The 19,371-nt window shown below is 40.4% G+C and overlaps 1 long non-coding RNA gene across 1 annotated transcript in view; it reads right to left on the reverse strand.

Moving 5' to 3' along the window:
* Nucleotides 1–234: 234 nt before the first annotated feature.
* The window catches only part of LOC117873440, a 49,502-nt gene continuing 30,365 nt past the window's right edge, over nucleotides 235–19,371 (reverse strand). The window contains exons 2-5 of the long non-coding RNA XR_004644731.1: nucleotides 14,469–15,135; nucleotides 11,151–11,222; nucleotides 4,360–4,505; nucleotides 235–562 (exon numbers count right to left, since the gene is read on the reverse strand). This is a non-coding gene — a long non-coding RNA (uncharacterized LOC117873440). The remainder of the gene's footprint in view (nucleotides 563–4,359; nucleotides 4,506–11,150; nucleotides 11,223–14,468; nucleotides 15,136–19,371) is intronic.

Raw genomic sequence — 19,371 nt, forward strand, 5'->3', positions numbered from 1 at the left:
GCTTGGGAATTGTTACTTTTTCGAAAGAACAAATTGTGTCAACAAAAAGCTAATCTTTGAATGCATAGAACAGGGAGAAACGTAGTGGTCAGAATTTATAAAACCTTAACAATGTCAGGTCAAAATGAATAACATACAAGCCTTACAAAGGCATGATTTAATTCAACATCAAGTGCATTTTTTAAATTTTCATATTTCCATAGTTTTTACTTTTGCGCTCTTTGCAAATAGAGCAGAAATGTGAACGATATAATGCAAATGTAACTCTGAATTGTATTAGCACCTTTGGTATTGTATGTGTAAAATCTGTGTTGTATTAATCACTTTCTCGGCATGCCTGCAAAAAGCATAAAGCACCAGGCTTTCTGCAAATGTAAAAAATAATCGACTAGGAAAACAAACTGTGCAGTGTTTGGATCCAATCTCAGTCATATATTCAAGGCTCAACTTGAACAAATCTTGACTCATTCTTGGCAGGATTTAAAAGCCAACTTGCTCTCCCACAGTTATAGAAATTTGACAGCATGTTACTGTATAGATGTTCAAGATGAAGTGCCAGCAGCTGCAAATAAATCAATTATTTTCTTGGTTAGATATACTAGAATCTAAGGACAAGTATCACTACCTTGAATTCCTCCAGAGAAGGAAGAAAGGGATATGAAAATCATGGATAAGATAAAGTGGAGATTACAATACCTCATCACAGAACACAATTTACACTTTGAACTGTTTTGGTTTTAATATGGAATTATAATTTATTACTAAAAACATGTTTACTTATATACAACATACTATGGAACTAGCACCCCCCCGCCCATTTCTTTGTATTGTGTTCCAAAAAACTCTAGGTCTATTTCAATTTTTGCCTCACAGTGAGGAATGAGATGCCATAGTCATTTGAATTTGTAATTGTGAAAGCCAAGATTCATACAGCTTAAATCAGGCGGTGGCCATCCCACTGATCTCCCATATGTTCTCCCATATGAATAGGAGGCTACTCAGGTTAATTAGTCCATTGTTCCTGGTCTAGGAGATATGACACCAGCCCTGGTAGCAAATCGCTGGCTTCATATCATTGAAGACTAGATGTATACATAGAGCTCATAAATTCACATTGATATTATAAGTTGTACATGGACAGATTCCCCAAAGCATCACACCACATATCATGTTCTTTCTTCATTTGCTGTCAAAGGTGCTACCACTTTATAAATGTCGTGGTAATTTGAAATGCTTGAGAGAGATAACACAGAGGAAGGGGAGGGAATAATACTGAAGAGGTAATAATATGGAATAACTGACTTGAAACTATAAATATTATGATAGTATGCCTTGAGTGCAGGGGACTGGACTAGATGACCTCTTGAGGTCTCGTCCAGTCCTATCAGTCTATGATTAGGAAAACACATTTCTAAGACTGTTAATTTGAATCATTTGAGTATGCATTGAGATAATGGGTCAGTTAGGCCCTACAGATGATCTAGAGAGGCTATTTATTATTTTTATTATTATTTCTATTACAGTAGCACTTAGAGGACCCAAGTAAGATCATGGCCCGGCTATGCACTGGGGCACTGTACACATAGTAAGACAGTCCCTGCCCCAAAGAGCTTACAATCAAGATGAGAGAGAGAGAGTGAAAAAGGAAGTTTTTTCCTACATATAACAAATGGGGTCTGAGACACAGAATGATTAAGGGACAAATTATGGACTGGATAGAGTAGGAGAGCAGGGGCATTAGAGGCTACAAAATGTTGAATGTCCCCTGTGCCAGCTTCCTGGATCATGGGTAGCAGCATGGGAGTGGCTCCCCAGGGTCACGACTCCCTTCCCATGCAGGAGTGGGCAGAATGGGCTCCTCCTTTCCTAGTTAAAGCTCTTATATGGATAGAGCATAATAGATAATAGATGAGAAAGAGAGCAGCAACCCAGAGTTCATTTCCTGCCATGTCACTCATGATTCTGATGCATGTGAACACACAGAATCACATTTCATATGTATTATGAAGTAGTGATGGATATTCTACTCCTGGGGGAATTCTGCGCACCTTCTGCAGATTTCTTGGCTCCCCCACAGAAAAATAAGGGGGCTGAGGGTGTATGCTTTCTCACTTTTTTTTCCTGTGCCAGATAGGCACAATGGGGTTAGATTACAGCTCAGGAACTATTTTACTTATCCACTTAAAAATGCAGAACAATGATTAGCAAAACTGTATGACTTTCATGTGTGAAAGTCTGAGCAATTTAAAGTGACATTCTACATTACAGAACATCAAACACCAAAATAAAAGTAATATAATTTAAATGAAAGTCCAGGATTATAACTGGAATGCAGGGTACTGGTTACCAAGCATTTGTAACTTAACTTTCATGTGCTGAACAGTTGGGGGGTGGCGGGGTGGAGAGAGGGTTGTATGGTAATTTAAATACATTACCAAAATAAGTGAAACTGATTTGATTATATTGCATTATTTGACAAATAAAATATGTAGAATTTGACAGAATGTTGCAATCTTTTGCAGTTGTTTGCATTTTTTTGGCACAGAATTCCCCCAGGAGTAATGTTCAGAACAACTGATCAGCTGAACATTCCTCATTGTATAATACTAGATCAGACAGTACCCCATACAAAAGCTTTTTTCATTTGCACATCGGAAGGCAGAGTGGAAGAAGGGCAAACAGGTAAAACTAGAGTTTAAACTTTTGTGTATTTTAACAACGCAATCATTTTAAAATTAAAATTGCTTTGCAACGTGATTAAAAGGTAGTGGGAGACATATTCACCTGAATAATAGGCAGAAAATTATTAACAATATATCTTGTTCATATTCTTACTACCATGAAAACTGTTTAGTTTTGTTTGTATAATCGCATATTATTATTCCTACTTGGCATTTTCAAAATGGGAGCTGGAAAACACATGGCACAAAAAGAAATTAATTTTAGATGTCTTGTATAGATTCAGAGGAGACTTATAAGTTCAAAAGTCTTATACTAGCAAGAAGTCACCTGTTGCACTAATGCTGACCCAATAAAAGCACAATCCAGCAACCCTAGCCTTGTCTCTGGATCACAGAAGCCCAGGGAAACAGGTAAATAACAGTGATTTTTTTTTTTTTTTGCCTTTCTGCATAAATATTTGACTGTATCCTGAGTTTCTTGGAACTTAATACTCAGAACATCTCTGTGTTTCTCCATTCTTTGCTCATCACGGATATTTAGCCATGCTATTACAGAAGGGCACTGGGCATAATATCAGAGGAAGATAAGAATAGTAAAGAAGAGAGGAACTGAGTTAAAGAGAAGCACAGAGCATTATCTAGAGACTAGAAATCTATCTTGCTTCACAAAACACAGCTAGAGGTTGATACTTTTCTTTTGGAATGGCATGTGTATGTGTTTGAAATAATTCATTCAATGCTGGTTTCCCTGAAGTAGTCTCTCTTGGAAAGAGCATTCTTCATTTTCCCTCTGAACAAAACAAACAGAATGGCGGCTTCGTTCTGCCCCTCCTTTCCCTAGCTCTACTTCCTAAAAACATCACTATTCAGAAAAGCACATAAGCACAGCCTTAACTTTAAGTATGGGTTTAAGTCCCACTAGAGTTGACTGGAAAGCTTAAAGTAAAGCATTAAGAGCCAGTTTTTCAAAGGAGTCAATAGGAGTTATCTGGCTATATCATTTAGGCATATTTGAAAATCCCACTATCTATCAGTTTCTTTACCTGCCTAAATATTTTTGAAAATCTGGCCCTAAGTGTTTTCCTAAATAGGGCTATTCTTAAGAACATGAAAGGCTGGTTCTTAAGTGCTTTCCTAAACTGAGGCCTGGGTGATGTGATCCCTGTATAATATATAAACATTCTGTTAAGCGTTAAGAGATCTTTGTAGAAAAGAAGATGTTATAGACATATAAAATACAGTGATCACCTTTTATCACATAAATACAGAGGACTAAGGCCTGAACTGGGGTAAATTGGCATAGCTCCATTGACTTCAATAAAAGAACAATGATTAATACCATCTGAGAACCAGTTTCAAATACTTAAAAGTTGTATTAATTATCTGTATATTTGCCTCCTGTGTGGATGTTACACAAACGACTATTGATCTTTTAGCTTTTTGCCAGAGGTGTTGCTATTAAAAAATGTGTATGCATGGTAGACCTGCTTCCCTGCTGATTGGCAGAAGTAGCACATGTAAAATAACACATTCTGGGTGGGGGATGGGGAGGAATTAGCAAATATAATTTCAGCAGAAAATGAAGCAACTGAATAAATAAAGCCTCATATCTAATATTTTAAGAATGCTATTATTTATGCAGAAAAAAAATCTTCAAGCTAGTCCTTATGTTACTTACACAGTTTTTGCTTGATGGCTTTGCACAGATATGTTAATGTGGAAAGGTCCTCAGGCTCTTAGTCTGCATGGCTGAAGTTTATAGATGTGGTTGGTTTTCTTTGTTTGTAGGTTATCCCTTCCCTCCCCCGCTCCATGCACACACTCCTTGTAGGAAGAAAGAGAAGGGGGATTTGAGTTTCTATGGTGCTAACCACTGGGGGAAAGAATGAGGGAAGATTCACACTACATAAAAGGCTTGGGGTCAGCTCCTACAAGGAGCTGAGTACATGCAAGTGGAGTGGAGATGGTCCAGTACTTCCTGGAACTACTCAGCACCTTACAGGTTCAGACCCTCGGGCAGCACTCCGGTAGGAACAGGAGGGGAAAATGAGTAACTAAACAAATGTCACAGGGAATACATGGAGTATGTATCAGCTAGAGAAAACACATAGAGGCAGATCCCTAGTCCTGTCTAAGTGTCCATGTGTTGCTTGACTAATAAAAAAGGCACTTAAAACCAACTCCAGCAGCAGAGGGTTCCTCCAATGCAGTAGAATCCTTGGATAGCATAAAGGCATATACTACCTTTTCCCCGCTCCTCAATGTAGGGAGCATGTTGGGGTGGAGGGAGCATGTTGGGGTGGAAAGGGACACACCAGAAGTATTGGAGGTGGGCCTGGAGTGCACAGTGCCAGCCAACTCATAGGTGACTGCACCAGCCAATCTAATTCAGAGCAGCCTTTACACTTTTGACCTCCAGTGGTCCCAGGCTTGTGAAATGAAAATATGGTTTAAAACCTCCATTCCCTTTCCCCTTATCAGCTGTACTAGCTTTGGCACAGCTGAGGATCTCAGTCCAGGGATATCTAATTTTCTTTTCTAGGAGGCATGTTAGAGAAAATTAAAATAAAATAATAAAGGGACAACTGTCTGACATAAAATATACATTAATGAAAATTACATGTTTTCAGGCCTTATAAAAGTTCAATAATGTAACAAAATAGGGTAGAGTAAAATCACTAGTGCCAAAACCTGATGAATTAGAGGCATTATCTGAACATGCAGAATTCCAACCAGTACTGATATCCCAAATGCACTGATAAAACAACCCGTAAACTACAATATTCTTCCAAGTTTTATCTTTGAGCAGAGGAGTCAAGTCCAGCAACTGTAGGGGGAGGGGTTTTATTGTCAGGCTTGTCCTTCTGAGGTGATAAATGAGCACATTAGACATGGCAGACAGAAGCAGTTTCATCAGTATGTCCAACTCCAAATTAGGTTGGGACATGACTGTTAGAAAGTGCAGAGGAATTTTTTATTTTCACATCTTTTTATGAGTTATTAGCTCTAACAGGTCTGATTTCCTGGTGCAGCATGATTGCTGAGCAATGCACAACCAGAACGAATTGTCTCTAAACAGTTTTGCCAAGTTATACCATTTTATCATGAGTCTCACAATATTTAGTTTAGTTCTTAGGGCCCCAGCTCCCAGAGTCAAGTGATTACATTAGACTCTCAGCTATCGTTTAAAAAAAAGGTTTTAGCCCTTTTGGTTGCTGAGAAAAGTTTGACCCAACTGCACCCTAAAGGTTCAAAAACCAAAAGGCAAATGCAAATAGCCCAAAATGTAGTACACTTTTAAAATCTCATCATTTTTTGTGCAACCGGGGCCGCTAACAGGGAGTCTTGAGAGGGAGTTTGGAAGGGGAGTGGGAAGAGGGCGAGGTACACTTGCCATTCTTTAAAACCTAAAAAATAAACTACAATCAAAACTTCTGATTTAAACAAAACCCCTATCATTTACGTAGGTAACCATAGGAGAGAATGCAGGCAGAAGCCCAGCAGCAGAGTGGGGGCTATCCTGTTTATTGCGCTCAGTGCAGCATGTATGATTACCTGCCCTGTGGGCAGGTGGCGTATGTGAGCATTCGGTGCAAGGAGCTCCTGGCCCTCAGAGACCGCATACGGGCTTTGGAAGCCAGGATGGCGGAACTGAAAAAGCTAAGAGAGGCAGAGAGGTATGTTGATGAGGCTTTCTGGGACACTGTAGATTTGTCCTACCTCCAGTCAGACAGCACCTGCGCTGTTAAGGAGGACGAAAGGTTCAGGGAAGGAGAACAGTCAACAGGAGCTGACAGAAACCTTCCCAGAGTTGGGACCCTTCTTCCAGATGATGTTGGGGTATCCTCTCACACTCCAGGGGAGGGAACTCCAGTCATTAGGAAAAGGCAGGTGTTAGTATTGGGAGATTCGATCATTAGAAACATAGATAGCTGGGTTTGTGATGACCGGGAGAACCATATGGTGACTTGCCTGCCTGGTGCGAAGGTTACAGATCTTTCGAGGCATCTAGATAGCCTTATGTGCTGGGGAGGAGCCGGTAGTCGTGGTACATGTAGGTACCAATGACATAGGGAAGGGTAGGAGAGACGTCCTGGAGGCCAAATTTAGGCTGCTATGAAAGAGACTGAAATCCAGGACCTCTATGGCATGCTTCCAGTTCCACGCGCAGGGCCAGGTAGGCAGGCAGAGTTTCAGAGTCTCTATGCGTGGATGAGATGATGGTGTAGGGAGGAGGGGTTTAGATTTATTAGGAACTGGGGAAACTTTTGGGATAGGGGGAGCCTATACAGGAACGATGGGCTCCACCTAAAGCAAAGTGGATCCAGACTGCTGGCACTTAACATTAAAAAGGTTGAAGAGCAGAGGAGCATGTGGATCGGACAGAGACTTCTCTTAGAGGAGAGTCTATTGATAGTGATTCTCTAGGTTTTAGTCAGGAGGAGAGGATGGAAGAGGATAAAGTATGGGCCAGATCAGACGAGAAACATTCACATAAAAAAGAATCTGACACATCAGAAAAGGGCAGACAAATAAACAGTGACAAGTTTTTAAAGTGCTTGTACACAAATGCTAGAAGTCTAAATAATAAGATGGGTGACATAGAGTGCCTTTTGTTAAAGGAGGATATTGATATAATAGGCATCACAGAAACCTGGTGGAGTGAGGACAATCAATGGGACACAATCATTACGGGGTACAAAATATATCGGAAGGACAGAACAGGTCGTGCGGAGGGCGGGGAAGAGGAGGGAGTGGGAGAGTGGCACAATATGTGAAAGAAATCAAATGAAGTAAAAATCTTAAATGAATCCACATGTTCCATAGAATCTCTAAGGATAGTAATTCCATGCTCTAATAAGAATATAACAGTAGGGATATATTATCAACCACCTGACCAGGACAGTGATAGTGACTATGAAATACTAAGGGAGATTAGAGAGGCTATCAAAATTAAGAACTCAATAATAGTGGGGGATTTCAATTATCCCCATATTGACTGGGTACATGTCACCTCAGGACAAAATGCAGAGACAAAATTTCTTGATACTTTAAATGACTGCTTCTTGGAGCAGCTGGTACAGGAACCTACAAGGGGAGAGGCAATTCTCGATCTAGTCCTGAGTGCAACACAGGATCTGGTCCAAGAGGTAACTATAACAGGACTGCTTGGAAATAGTGACCATAATATAATAACATTTAACATTCCTGTGGTGGGAAGAACACCTCAGCAGCCCAACACTGTGGCATTTAATTTCAGAAAGGGGAACTATGCAAAAATGAGGAGGTTAGTTAAACAGAAATTAAAAGGTACAGTGACTAGAGTGAAATCCCTGGAAGCTGCCTGGACACTTTTCAAAGACACCATAATAGAGGCCCAATTTAAATGTATATCCCAAATTAAAAAACACAGTAAAAGAACTAAAAAAGAGCCACCATGGCTTAACAACCAAGGAAAAGAAGCAGTGAGAGATAAAAAGGCATCTTTTAAAAAGTGGAAGTCAAATCTTAATGAGGTAAGTAGAAAGGAGCATAAACACTGCCAAATTAAGTGTAAAAATGTAATAAGAAAAACCAAAAAGGAGATTGAAGAACAGCTAGCCAAAAACTCAAAAGGTAATAACAAAATGTTTTTTTAAGTACATTTTTAAGCAGGAAGCCTGCTAAACAACCATTGAGGCCCCTGGACGATCGAGATACAAAAGGAGCACTTAAAGACGATAAAGTTACTGCGGAGAAACTAAATGAATTATTTGCTTCAGTCTTCATGGCTGAGGATGTTAGGGAGATTAACAAACCTGAGCCATCCTTTGTAGGTGACAAATCTGAGGAACTGTCACAGATTGAAGTATCACTAGAGGAGGTTTTGGAATTAATTGATAAACTTAACAGTAACAAGTCACCGGGACCAGATGGCATTCACCCAAGAGTTGTGAAAGAACTCAAATGTGAAATTGCAGAACTATTAACTATGGTTTGTAACCTGTCCTTTAAATCAGCTTCTGTACCTAATGACTGGAAGATATCTAATGTAACGCCTATATTTAAAAAGGGCTCTTGAGATGATCCTTGCAATTACAGACCGGTAAGTCTAACGTCAGTACCAAGCAAATTACTTGAAACAATAGTAAAGAATAAAATTTTCAGACACATAGAAGAACATAAATTGTTGGGCAAAAGTCAACATGGTTTCTGTAAAGGGAAATCATGTCTTGCTCCAATACTTCTGTTAGTCTTAAAGGTGCCACAGGACCCTCTATTGCTTAATTTATTAGAGTTCTCTGAAGGGGTCAACAAACATGTGGACAAGGGGGATCCAGTGGATATAGTGTACTTAGATTTCCAGAAAGCTTTTGACAAGGTCCCTCACCAAAGGCTCTTACATAAAGTAAGTTGTCATGGGATAAGAGGGAAAATCCTTTCATGGATTGAGAACTGACAGAGAACAAAAGGGTAGGAATAAATGGTAAATTTTCAGAATGGAGAGGGGTAACTAGTGGTGTTCCCCAAGTGTCAGTCCTAGGACCAATGCTATTCAACTTATTCATAAATGATCTGGAGAAAGGGGTAAACAGTGAGGTGCAAAGTTTGCAGACAATACTAAATTGCTCAAGATAGTTAAGACCAAAGCAGACTTTGAAGAACTTCAAAAAAATCTCACAAAACTAAGTGATTGGGCAACAAAATGGCAAATGAAATGTAATGTGGATAAATGTAAAGTAATGCACATTGGAAAAAATAACCCCAACTATACATACAATACGATGGGGGCCTAATTTAGCTACAACTAATCAGGAAAAAGATCTTGGAGTCATCATGGATAGTTCTCTCAAGACGTCCACACAGTGTGCAGCAGCAGTCAAAAAAGCAAACAGGATGTCAGGAATCATTAAAAAAGGGATAGCGAATAAGATGGAGAGTATCTTATTGCCCTTATATAAATTCATGGTATGCCCACATCTTGAATACTGCATACAGATGTGGTCTCCTCATCTGTATAAAAAAGATATACTGGCATTAGAAAAGGTTCAGAGAAGGGCAACTAAAATGATTAGGGGTTTGGAACGTTTCAAATATGAGGAGAGATTAAAGAGGCTAGGACTTTTCAGCTTGGAAAAGAGGAGACTAAGGGGGGATATGATAGAGGTATATAAAATCATGAGTGGTGTGGAGAAAGTGAATAAGGAAAAGTTATTTACTTGTTCCTATAATATAAGAACTAGGTGCCACCCGATAAATGAATGGTCAGCAGCTTTAAAACAAATAAAAGGACGTTCTTCTTCACACAGTGCACAGTCAACCTGTGGAACTCCTTGCCTGAGAAGGTTGTGGAAGGCTAGGACTATAACAGGGTTTAAAAGAGAACTAGATAAATTCATGGAGGTTAAGTCCATTAATGGCCATTAGCCAGGATGTATAAGGAATGGTGTCCCTAGCCTCTCTTTGTCAGAGGGTGGAGATGGATGGCAGGAGAGAGATCACTTGATCATTACCTGTTAGGTTCACTCCCTCTGTAACACCTGGCATTGGCCACTGTCGGTAGACAGGATACTGGGCTGGATGGACCTTTGGTCTGACCATTCTTATGTTCTTATGTAAAACCAGTTCTTGTGATTTATAAATCCCCCCCTTGGATTAGAAATACTTCTTAAAGTCAGAATAACCAGCCAAGGAGTATATTCTTGATATAAGTGGGATCCTCTGGTGTTGCAGAGCTGTTATGGAGGCTCTCACACAATTCCACGTCTCTGCTCTTGCTGTAGCAGGGATATGTGGGTGTGGCTAGAAGCAAAAAGGACATTGCCAGGAAATCCCAGTGCTGCACTGGTCCTTAGCTGCCTTTGCAACTCGGGTCCATTTACAGTCATCATAAACTACAACAGCCCTGGAGTAACCAGGAGGTTGTTTGAACCCAGTGCGGGGGATGGAGCCCTGATCACAGCTGCGGCAGGATGAGAGGAGTATAGCAGGGAGCTTTATGCCACCCTTGCATGCACTATGCTCTGTACAGTTCAGGCACACCTCAGGATCTGGGCCAGGCTCTTTAACCTGTCATTTTAAATCCAGAATTTTAAACACTAAGAATCGCTGTGGGACTAGCCAAGAGAGTTGCAAAATAAGACAATCTTCTGGGGAGGATGAGGACATCTCGCCTACCGCTCAATTTGCCTCAAGGTTGGGAAAGTCTTTTTTCCTCACTTATCTGCTCTTCTGAACTCCAGCAGGTCTTATTGAGCAACATGAAAAACTATTTTTAAAGAGCTTCCAGACTGCCCCTCAGGACCATCTGTCTGAATTACCCAGGTGATTTTTTTCTCCCTTTGTGTACAAAGGAAATTGTCATTTCAAGCACATTATAATTACAGTACATTAGCAAAAAGCAAGAAAACATGTTGCCCTGTTTCCTGGCTGGTCCACTGTTTTTGTTAGTAGATTATTGGAGGCCCTATGGGCTGGTGATGTACTTACCATATTTCATGTGGGTTTGGTTTCTCCCTGAGTTAAACAGAACACATACGAAGGCCTCTGCACAGCATTGCACTGTCCATAAGAAAAATACACATTCTGCATTTAATAAAACAGGCTCAGCACTATTTCTCATTTAATAAACTTTACCTTATGGTGGGATAAAAGTTAGGTCTATGCTATGTCCCCTAGTACCAAATGGGGTTAAAATTTCACATCAAAACAGATGATAAACTAAGCACACAATCTGGATTTTTGTCAAATTCGTGAGGCCCCCTTTCTCTCTCTTTCTCCTTTTAACAATGTTAAATAAACATGGGGCTAAATCCTAAAGCCATTAGTGAATTGTGACTCAGTCCTCATTCAGGCAAATTGTTCTCTGAAGCAATGGGAGTTTGGCTTGAATACTGGCTGTGTAAAAACTTAGGATTTAAATTATTGCACAAACACTTTCCTATAAATTCTTTTAAAATGTAATTTCCTCCTCTTAAGATGAAAGCCTAAGTGTGGTGGCATATCACAAGATCTTCTGCACCATTTAAGCCCTTCATAGGGGCTGTCTTAGCAAGGAAATGTTGGTCTGCCAATCGGAAAGCCACAGGTAGGATATCCACCCAGCCTGAAATACATCAACACAGACCAGTTTGTCACAAATATCTATGAGAGTCTCTCTAAGTTTCATTTGTTTGTTTTTTTGTAGAAAAAATATCACCTCAGGGTCCCACTAACATCATAAATCATTTGAGCTTCATTCAGTTGTTTTTATGATGTTAAAAACATCTCAGTAGAATGACTTCATTGTATCACATGCTAACCCATGTTTATTCTCCATTTATTCTCAGTGACAGAGGAATTGTTAGCCTAACTTGGGTGAAACTGGCATGGCAGGTGAAGTTCTGGACCTATTGAAGTCAATGAGAATGTTGTCGCTGATTTCAATGGGGCCAGAATTTCAATGCTTTTGTTTCCAGGAAACTAAACTATCTACACATATATCCAGACCCTAATACTTAGCATATTTTGATTTGTTCTGAGCATTAATATCTTATTATTTTTCCTTGTATAGTTTTATTAGCTCATCACTTCCTTAACAAGACTTTTAGTCAACAGATAATAATGCAACGTCTAGATTCCAATTTCTGAATTGAGAATATGCCAGTTTTCTATTATAAATGGTTGCTTTTCCATTTTCACTTCTTCGGTGTGCAGTCATGTGTGTTTCATTCGCAAAGAGTGAAGCAGAATGCAGTTTAAGTAAAATAAGTGAAACATTATTAAACTGTGTGTACTGTTCTGTCCATGTGGTACTACCAGCCTAACTCCCTGCGTTCCCCATTCCACTAGTGTCCCATCAATAACAGTCCCTCCAGAGAAGATTGTCCCTCAGATTCAAGTTACACTGCTCATGATATATCTTCCCTATTGTCATTGTCTATGCAATTATGTTCACCACTTTTACAAGACTATGATAAATTTTGTACAAAGTATGCCTTGTGAGGTATTATTTGAAAACTGCTGAACATTATTGTCCTAGTAAAATATGTGTATCAACACTGTATGTGAAGTTATAAGATTCTGCTGTACAGCATTGTTATAACATTCATCAAGGTTAAGAAAAGCAGGCCCAAACCAGTTTTTCAGAGACAAAGACACACTTACACGCCAGCAAGGTGTTAAAGAGCTATCACCAGCTTTAGTAGCCATTCTCCAGCAATGGGAAGGTGTGAATGACAAATTTAAATTTAATCATAAGGATGGTTCAACCCTCCCCTCCACAAAAGACTGCTTTTTGCCTGCACCACAACTTGGGGTAATCCTCAAAGAGGAGACAGTGGTATGAAAATGAGAGACAGTGGCCTCCAACTCACCTCTCTCCTCCGTCGTCTGTGCTCAGGATATCAATGACTCTCAAAGAACTGAACTAAGGGGGAGGTGTCCCAGACTGAAAGGAGACCCAGCCTGTGAAATTTACCGCATCGTACGGTGCGACAAAACCTTTTGCTTTTAAGTTCACTTAGCTTGTTACGTTAGGTATTAGCTTGCATTTTACCCGTTTATTTTCTTTTGTAACCAATCCTGACTTTTATGCATCACTATTAAACACTTCAAATGTATCTTTCTGTGGTTAATAAACTTATATTATTGTTTTATTTTAACCAGTGCGTTTGCATTAGAGTGTGTGGGGAAACTCCATTTAGGATAACAAGATTGGGGTATTATCATTTGCCTTTGAAATGGTGGACTTTCTATTAGCTTGTATGGGTCAGAAGAGTACTGAGCAGTACAAGACATGCATTTCTGGGGGAATAAGGCTGGAACTAAGAATTTGTGAGTGTCCCCCGGTATGTAATTCATGAGTGACTGGTCAAAGTGCTCATGTATTTAGCTGGAGTGAATTTCCATGCTGAAGGCAGTGTGAGAAGGCCAGGAGTGGCTGTTCTGACAGCAAAGGAGAGAAAAAGACACACCAAGGTAGAGAATTAAGGGGACACAGCTGTTCAATGGTCCCCTTTATACCCTGGGGAATGACACAGATCAACCATCATATCTATTTTACATAAATTTTAATATAAACATTAAAAACAAATAATTGATGCCCAGACTCCCACCTCAGCCAGAGGTTGTTAGCATATAGCTGAATTGGAGTCTCTCTTCTTTACCACAGACTCAGACAGTTACATAGTCTGTGAGATAGCTTGGGCTCCTCAACAGGTGATCACACTGGGAGTGACCTATTTCTGTCTCCCTGTCATCCGTCTCCAAGTCTAGCAAACTATCTTTATGTGGAGGTTCCTCCCTCCCTATAGGGTTGGCATCCAGATGGCTCACTGTCTCTCCATTCTGTGATTATCTCAGTATCTCTGCAGGGTCTCTCTGGGTATTGTATCTGATGGCTCGTAAGTGCCTCCAGTTCCTTCAGATCACTTGTCCCTCTTTTGTAGTCAACTACTATGACCAAGAGGCCACTTCACTCCTCACTACTCCTTTAGTCCATTCCTTCTGGTCTCTCTCTAATGGCTGTTTTTTATAGGCGTGCCAGTCTCCAGGACTGGTAGTTGCTTAACTGACCTGTTGTACTCTAGTGCCTGCTTTCTTTGATTGTTTGCAATCTCCTCTCATCAGCAGTATCTCCATCCTCCTGGCTGCAAGAGGTCTGCCTTCCTTGGTAGCAGGGTTCCAGTCTTCCTCATTAGTACCTGTGCTGGTACCCCTATGATGGAGTACTCCTGTGTGCCAAATATGCTAACGAGGGGTCTGAACCAGAAGACACAGCCTTATGTAACAGACTTTTAGCTGTCTTCGCAACTGATTCCATCTTACCATTCATTACACTGTGGGTATGCTGGAGAGGAGGTGTTGTGGTCAAACTCCCATTTGCATGCAAATATCTTGAATTCTTCTGATGCAAATTGGGGTATATTGTCAGTGAATACAGTGTCTGGAATGCGATATCTCACAAAGCAGGCCTTCTGTTTGCCAATCACTGATTTGCTTCTTGTACAGGGAGGACGTCAACCTCTCAAAAATTTGAATTGTAGTTCACAGTAAGCAAGTACTGCTTTTCCTTGAAAGTAAATAAGGCCATTTCTATCTTCTCCTGTGGTTGGGAGGGGAGCTCATGTGGTAACAGAATCTTTTTCTGATGGTGGTTATCACATGACTGGCTGGTGTCACACTCTTCTATCAGTGAGTGGGGGTGTATTCTTTCTCAGCCAGTAAACACATTCTCAAATCTATCTAAGAAAACTGCTATTGCCCAGCTATTAGGCATTTATTTCTTTGCATAACATCCTTACATAATGAGGCAGGGACAACAACTCTCTGTCTTCAAACTATGATTCTATGTACTTAGCTCATCCTCATTTTGAAAATGTGGTTCTGCTTCTACTGGTACTTGGCTTTTGTGCTCTGGCCACTCTAGTCGCTCTCTCTCGTACTCGTAGTTGGATGTCCTTTTCCGTTGCCTCTTTGAGTTCCATCAATTTCGCTGTTGAAAGAGAAAGATAGTGCAGTATGTTAATGGAGTCAATGACCTGATCTTCTTTCCCCAGTTCACTGATGCTGGGTATCTATGCCCTGTTCAGGATGTCAGTGAATACCAGTAATCATCCTGGATAATATCTGATCTCTACCTGGCAGTGCTGGGGTTGCACGAAAAGGCACTGCAATCTCTTTGGAGCTCTAAGAAGAGGCTTTGCCAAGACTTTCTCTAGGGATTTGTGGGTCTGCTTGCACTATTACTATGGGTGGCCATAGGTGTACTGGTGGAATCACTCCACTCTAAAAGCTCTTTTTTTTCTAGTTGGAATAACCCTGTTCAGTCTCTGACAAGGCTTTGCTGGCATGAGTGACTGGCTGCTCCTGAAAAAGATCCTTTCTCCAATGCATCACACTGAAGTGTCAGTGGCTGTCCTGGCTGGTAGTACTCTAGGACAGGATCATTCATAATCATTTGTTTCAACATGTCCAATGTTTGGTGTTGGGCACCTCCCAGTCACACTCAACATCCTACTGTGTAAGCTGACATACATGTTCCACTACAGCAGCCAGATGTGGACAGAACTTGCACAGAAAATGTATCATGCTTATGAAGCAACCATACCCCTTTCACATCCACTGGAGCTGGCATGTCTGTTTGCCTTGCTGTTGTTGGGATCTGCTTTCAGTTTGTCCGCTGTGAGTAAATGTCCATCGTATGTCACTTCACACTGTTTGAGTCACATGTTTTTTCAGGGTTGAGTTTTATGTTCTTGTCCCTGGATCTCTGGAGACAAGTTTGTAGTTTTTGTTCATGTTTTCATTCAACTTTTGTATCAATGCTCCCTTGACTTACAATGAGGATTTCATCTGTCATTATTTTCATCATAGGCAATCCTTCCAGCTTTTGAGTGAATCTTCTCTGGAACACCTCTCAGCTGAGCTTATGTCTATCAGAATGCATAGCCATCTGTAGCAAACAAATGGTGTTGCAAAAGTTGTCAGCAGGCTGGACTCTTTATCCAGGCTTATGTTCCAAAACCTTTTCCTCACATCACAGTCTATAAAACTCTGCCTTTGGAAAGTTCTGGAAAGATGTGATCAATTGTGGGTAGTGGGTAGTACCCATTTTAGTGTCTTTGGGTCTATGCAGAGGTATAATTTGCCTGATAGTGTCTTTACCACCATTGTGCTGCTTACCCAGGCTGCAGTGGCCTCTAAAGGTGCTGTGATACCCCTGTACTGTGGACATTCAAGTTTCTTGCATACTGAATTACGTAGTGCCACTGGAATTCTCCTTTGTAGTAAGCACACAGGTTCCACTGTAGGGTCTACTTCCAGTCACAGCTTTCCTTTGGACACCCATCTCTTTTGAAAACACCCTATTGTGCTTTTAAAATTGTCTCTTTTGTCCATGGGATTCCCCCTTTTGCTTCTTGCACTGCAGCTATAAAATTCTGATACTGCGCCCTTCTATAGCTGTTTTCCCCAAGAGGAGCCTGTGATGCTTACCAGGCACCACCATAAACTTCACTTGATACTACCTGTCAATTTCTAGGATAGTTACTACGAGACCATATTTTCCAGTGGGCTACATTATGCTTTCATTGTACTTTATTAGATTGCACCTGCTATCTGTAATGGGAGTGTTCAAGTCCAATTCACCCCAAGGAATCACATTGCAGGAATGCCCTCTATCCTATAAGTCTTGGAACACCAAGGACATACCAGAAGAGTGGAGGGAAGCTAATGTTGCATCAATATATAAAAAGGGTAAATGGGATGACCCAGATAATTATAGACCTGTCAGCCTGACATTGATCTCCAGGCAAAATAATAGAGTGCTCTTACGGGACTTGATTAATAAAGAATTAAAGAAGGGTAATATAATTAATGCCATTCAACATGGGTTTATGGAAAATAGATCCTGTCAAATGAACTTGATACATTTTTGATGGGATTACAAGTTTGGTTGATAAAGGTAATAGTGTTAATATAATATATTTAGACTTTGACTGAGTACTTCATGACATTTTGATTAAAAACTAGAAAGATAAAAAATTAACGTGGCATACATTAAAAGGATTAAAAGTTGCCTAAATGAAAGGTATCAACATCTAATTATAAATGGAGAATCATTGCTGAGCGGTTGTGTTCCTAGTGGGGTTCAACAGGGATCAGTTCTTTGTTCTACACTATTTAACATATTTATTAATGACCTGGAAGAAAAACTAAAATCATCACTGATAAATTTTGCAGATGACACAAAAATTGGTGGAGTGATAAATAATGAAGAGGTCAGGTCACTGATACAGAGTGTTCTGACCCAACAGCCTGGACCTGATATGCTCTCAGACTCAAGGAAAGAGTCAAGTTGTGATCATTGCTGTGTGGTGTGCCATCCGCCCTTGTACAAGCCTGACTGAAACTTTCTGGCACCTTCCTCTGCTCTTACACGCTGCTAAAATGTTTCAATTTGTAACCTTCCTTTCTATGCTGTCCTAGTGCAGGCACTTCTTCTTTACCATCTCATACTGCCTCCCACAGAAAATGCATCTCACTATGAGTATGAAACCTTGGTCACCTGCTCTCCTTCACTGTTGTCTCATTGCATGTACTTCTGGGTTTGTTGTGCTTCCCAGGACTTTCATCCTTTCTCTTGTGGCTTCTCCTATACGCCCCATGTCTAAGCATCTATTGATTGTGAGATCACTTCCCAGAGCAGCCACTCCCGCAGGTGGTGATCTCAAGTGCTGAAGACTATCCTGTTTCAAATCAGGGAGTCTGTCAAGTCTCCCAACTTACGTGTAGCAGCCAATGCATGTCAGGCAGTAACGTAGGGGTCTATCCCCTCCTAAGATTGGTCTCTAGTGAAAAACCTGTGTCATGTGGTATTTTGTTTTGCTTTGGGGAGGCATAGTTCCCCAGGATTCTCAGGACTGCTGTAAAGCTTGAGGCAGTGGTGGTGAGTGGTTCACAGTGCTGCAGACACCTGCTTTGTTCCCATTAAGGTAAAGTAACAGTTTTACTTTCTTGCTATTGTTGTCCTCCTGTTTGGTGAGTTCTGGCTACAGCTCAAACTCCTCCTTCCACTGGGTCCATCGCTGGGTTAGGTTTGTGTCTGCAAAATGCAGAGCTCCAGTGGGCTTCAGACCCAGTTCCACGGCTCCTGCTGCCAGCTGCTGCACTTCAAAGAACTTACAGCTCAGCCACTGCCACCATGTTTCATTGACAAAATGTGAAGCTGAATGCAAGTTTAGTTGAACAAATCAAACATTATTAAATCCCATGGACTGCTCTGTGGCCGAGTTCTACCCCATGTGGCTGAGTTCTTTCCAGCCTAGCTCCCCATGATTCCTGTTCCACAGGTGGTCTGTCAGTAACAGAGACTTTTTGACTCCAGTTCCAGTGATCATGATACAATGTGTTTCTATATAGTTGCTGGTAAAGGTAGGCATTTTCTTGGATCACATAAGCCTCATCATTATTAGAATAATGGGGTTGACCCACTGATTTGGTATGAAAATGAGCTATGTTTCTTTTCTTAAAGCACACAGAAAGGGTACTAATAGCACCCTGAAGAAATATTTAATGTGTTTTTTATGAATCACACCTAGTAATTTATTGCAAGTTTGTGGCAAATGGATTTCTGATGAGGCTTCTGCTAAATCAGGAGCCTCTCTACTCTGAGATGATGTATAATTAGAGCCTGATGAAAAGTTCTGGGGACACTCAAGTGCCAACTACTTCATGTGATTACAATGTTTGGAATTCTTCAAGTACTTCAAGGAGAGCCAGCCAAAAAAGTTCTTTGCCAGGAGTAATGCCTTTAGAGCAAGTGATGCTCTACTTCTCTAAGAATCTAATTAATCTTTTTTGTTTTAGTGCTTCCTTGTGGGTTGCTGTGATAATCACTGGCAAATTCCTAACGAATTCCTATGGAGCCATGTGCTCTTACACACAAGCACAAACTCTTCCCTTAAGGAGCTGTCTGTGGATGATTACAGATGTGGATATAAAAAAATATATTGTCTTGTTTATTCTAGGTAGGATTGATGCAGTATTACAAATAAATCCTCCTTTACCTGTTTGTTTTTTCATTTAGTGGAAAATTAAAGCGTTATAAAACAACAAGTGTCTCTGCAGCATTTAAAAATTACTGTGCATATACCACACTAGTCTTTTTGGAGTATATTTGTCATTTTGTGATTGTAGCAAAACTAACAGCTTTCTGGTTTTGTTGCCT

This window comes from Trachemys scripta, chromosome 2 (genome assembly GCF_013100865.1).
Source record: "Trachemys scripta elegans isolate TJP31775 chromosome 2, CAS_Tse_1.0, whole genome shotgun sequence".
Lineage (NCBI taxonomy): Eukaryota > Metazoa > Chordata > Testudines > Emydidae > Trachemys > Trachemys scripta.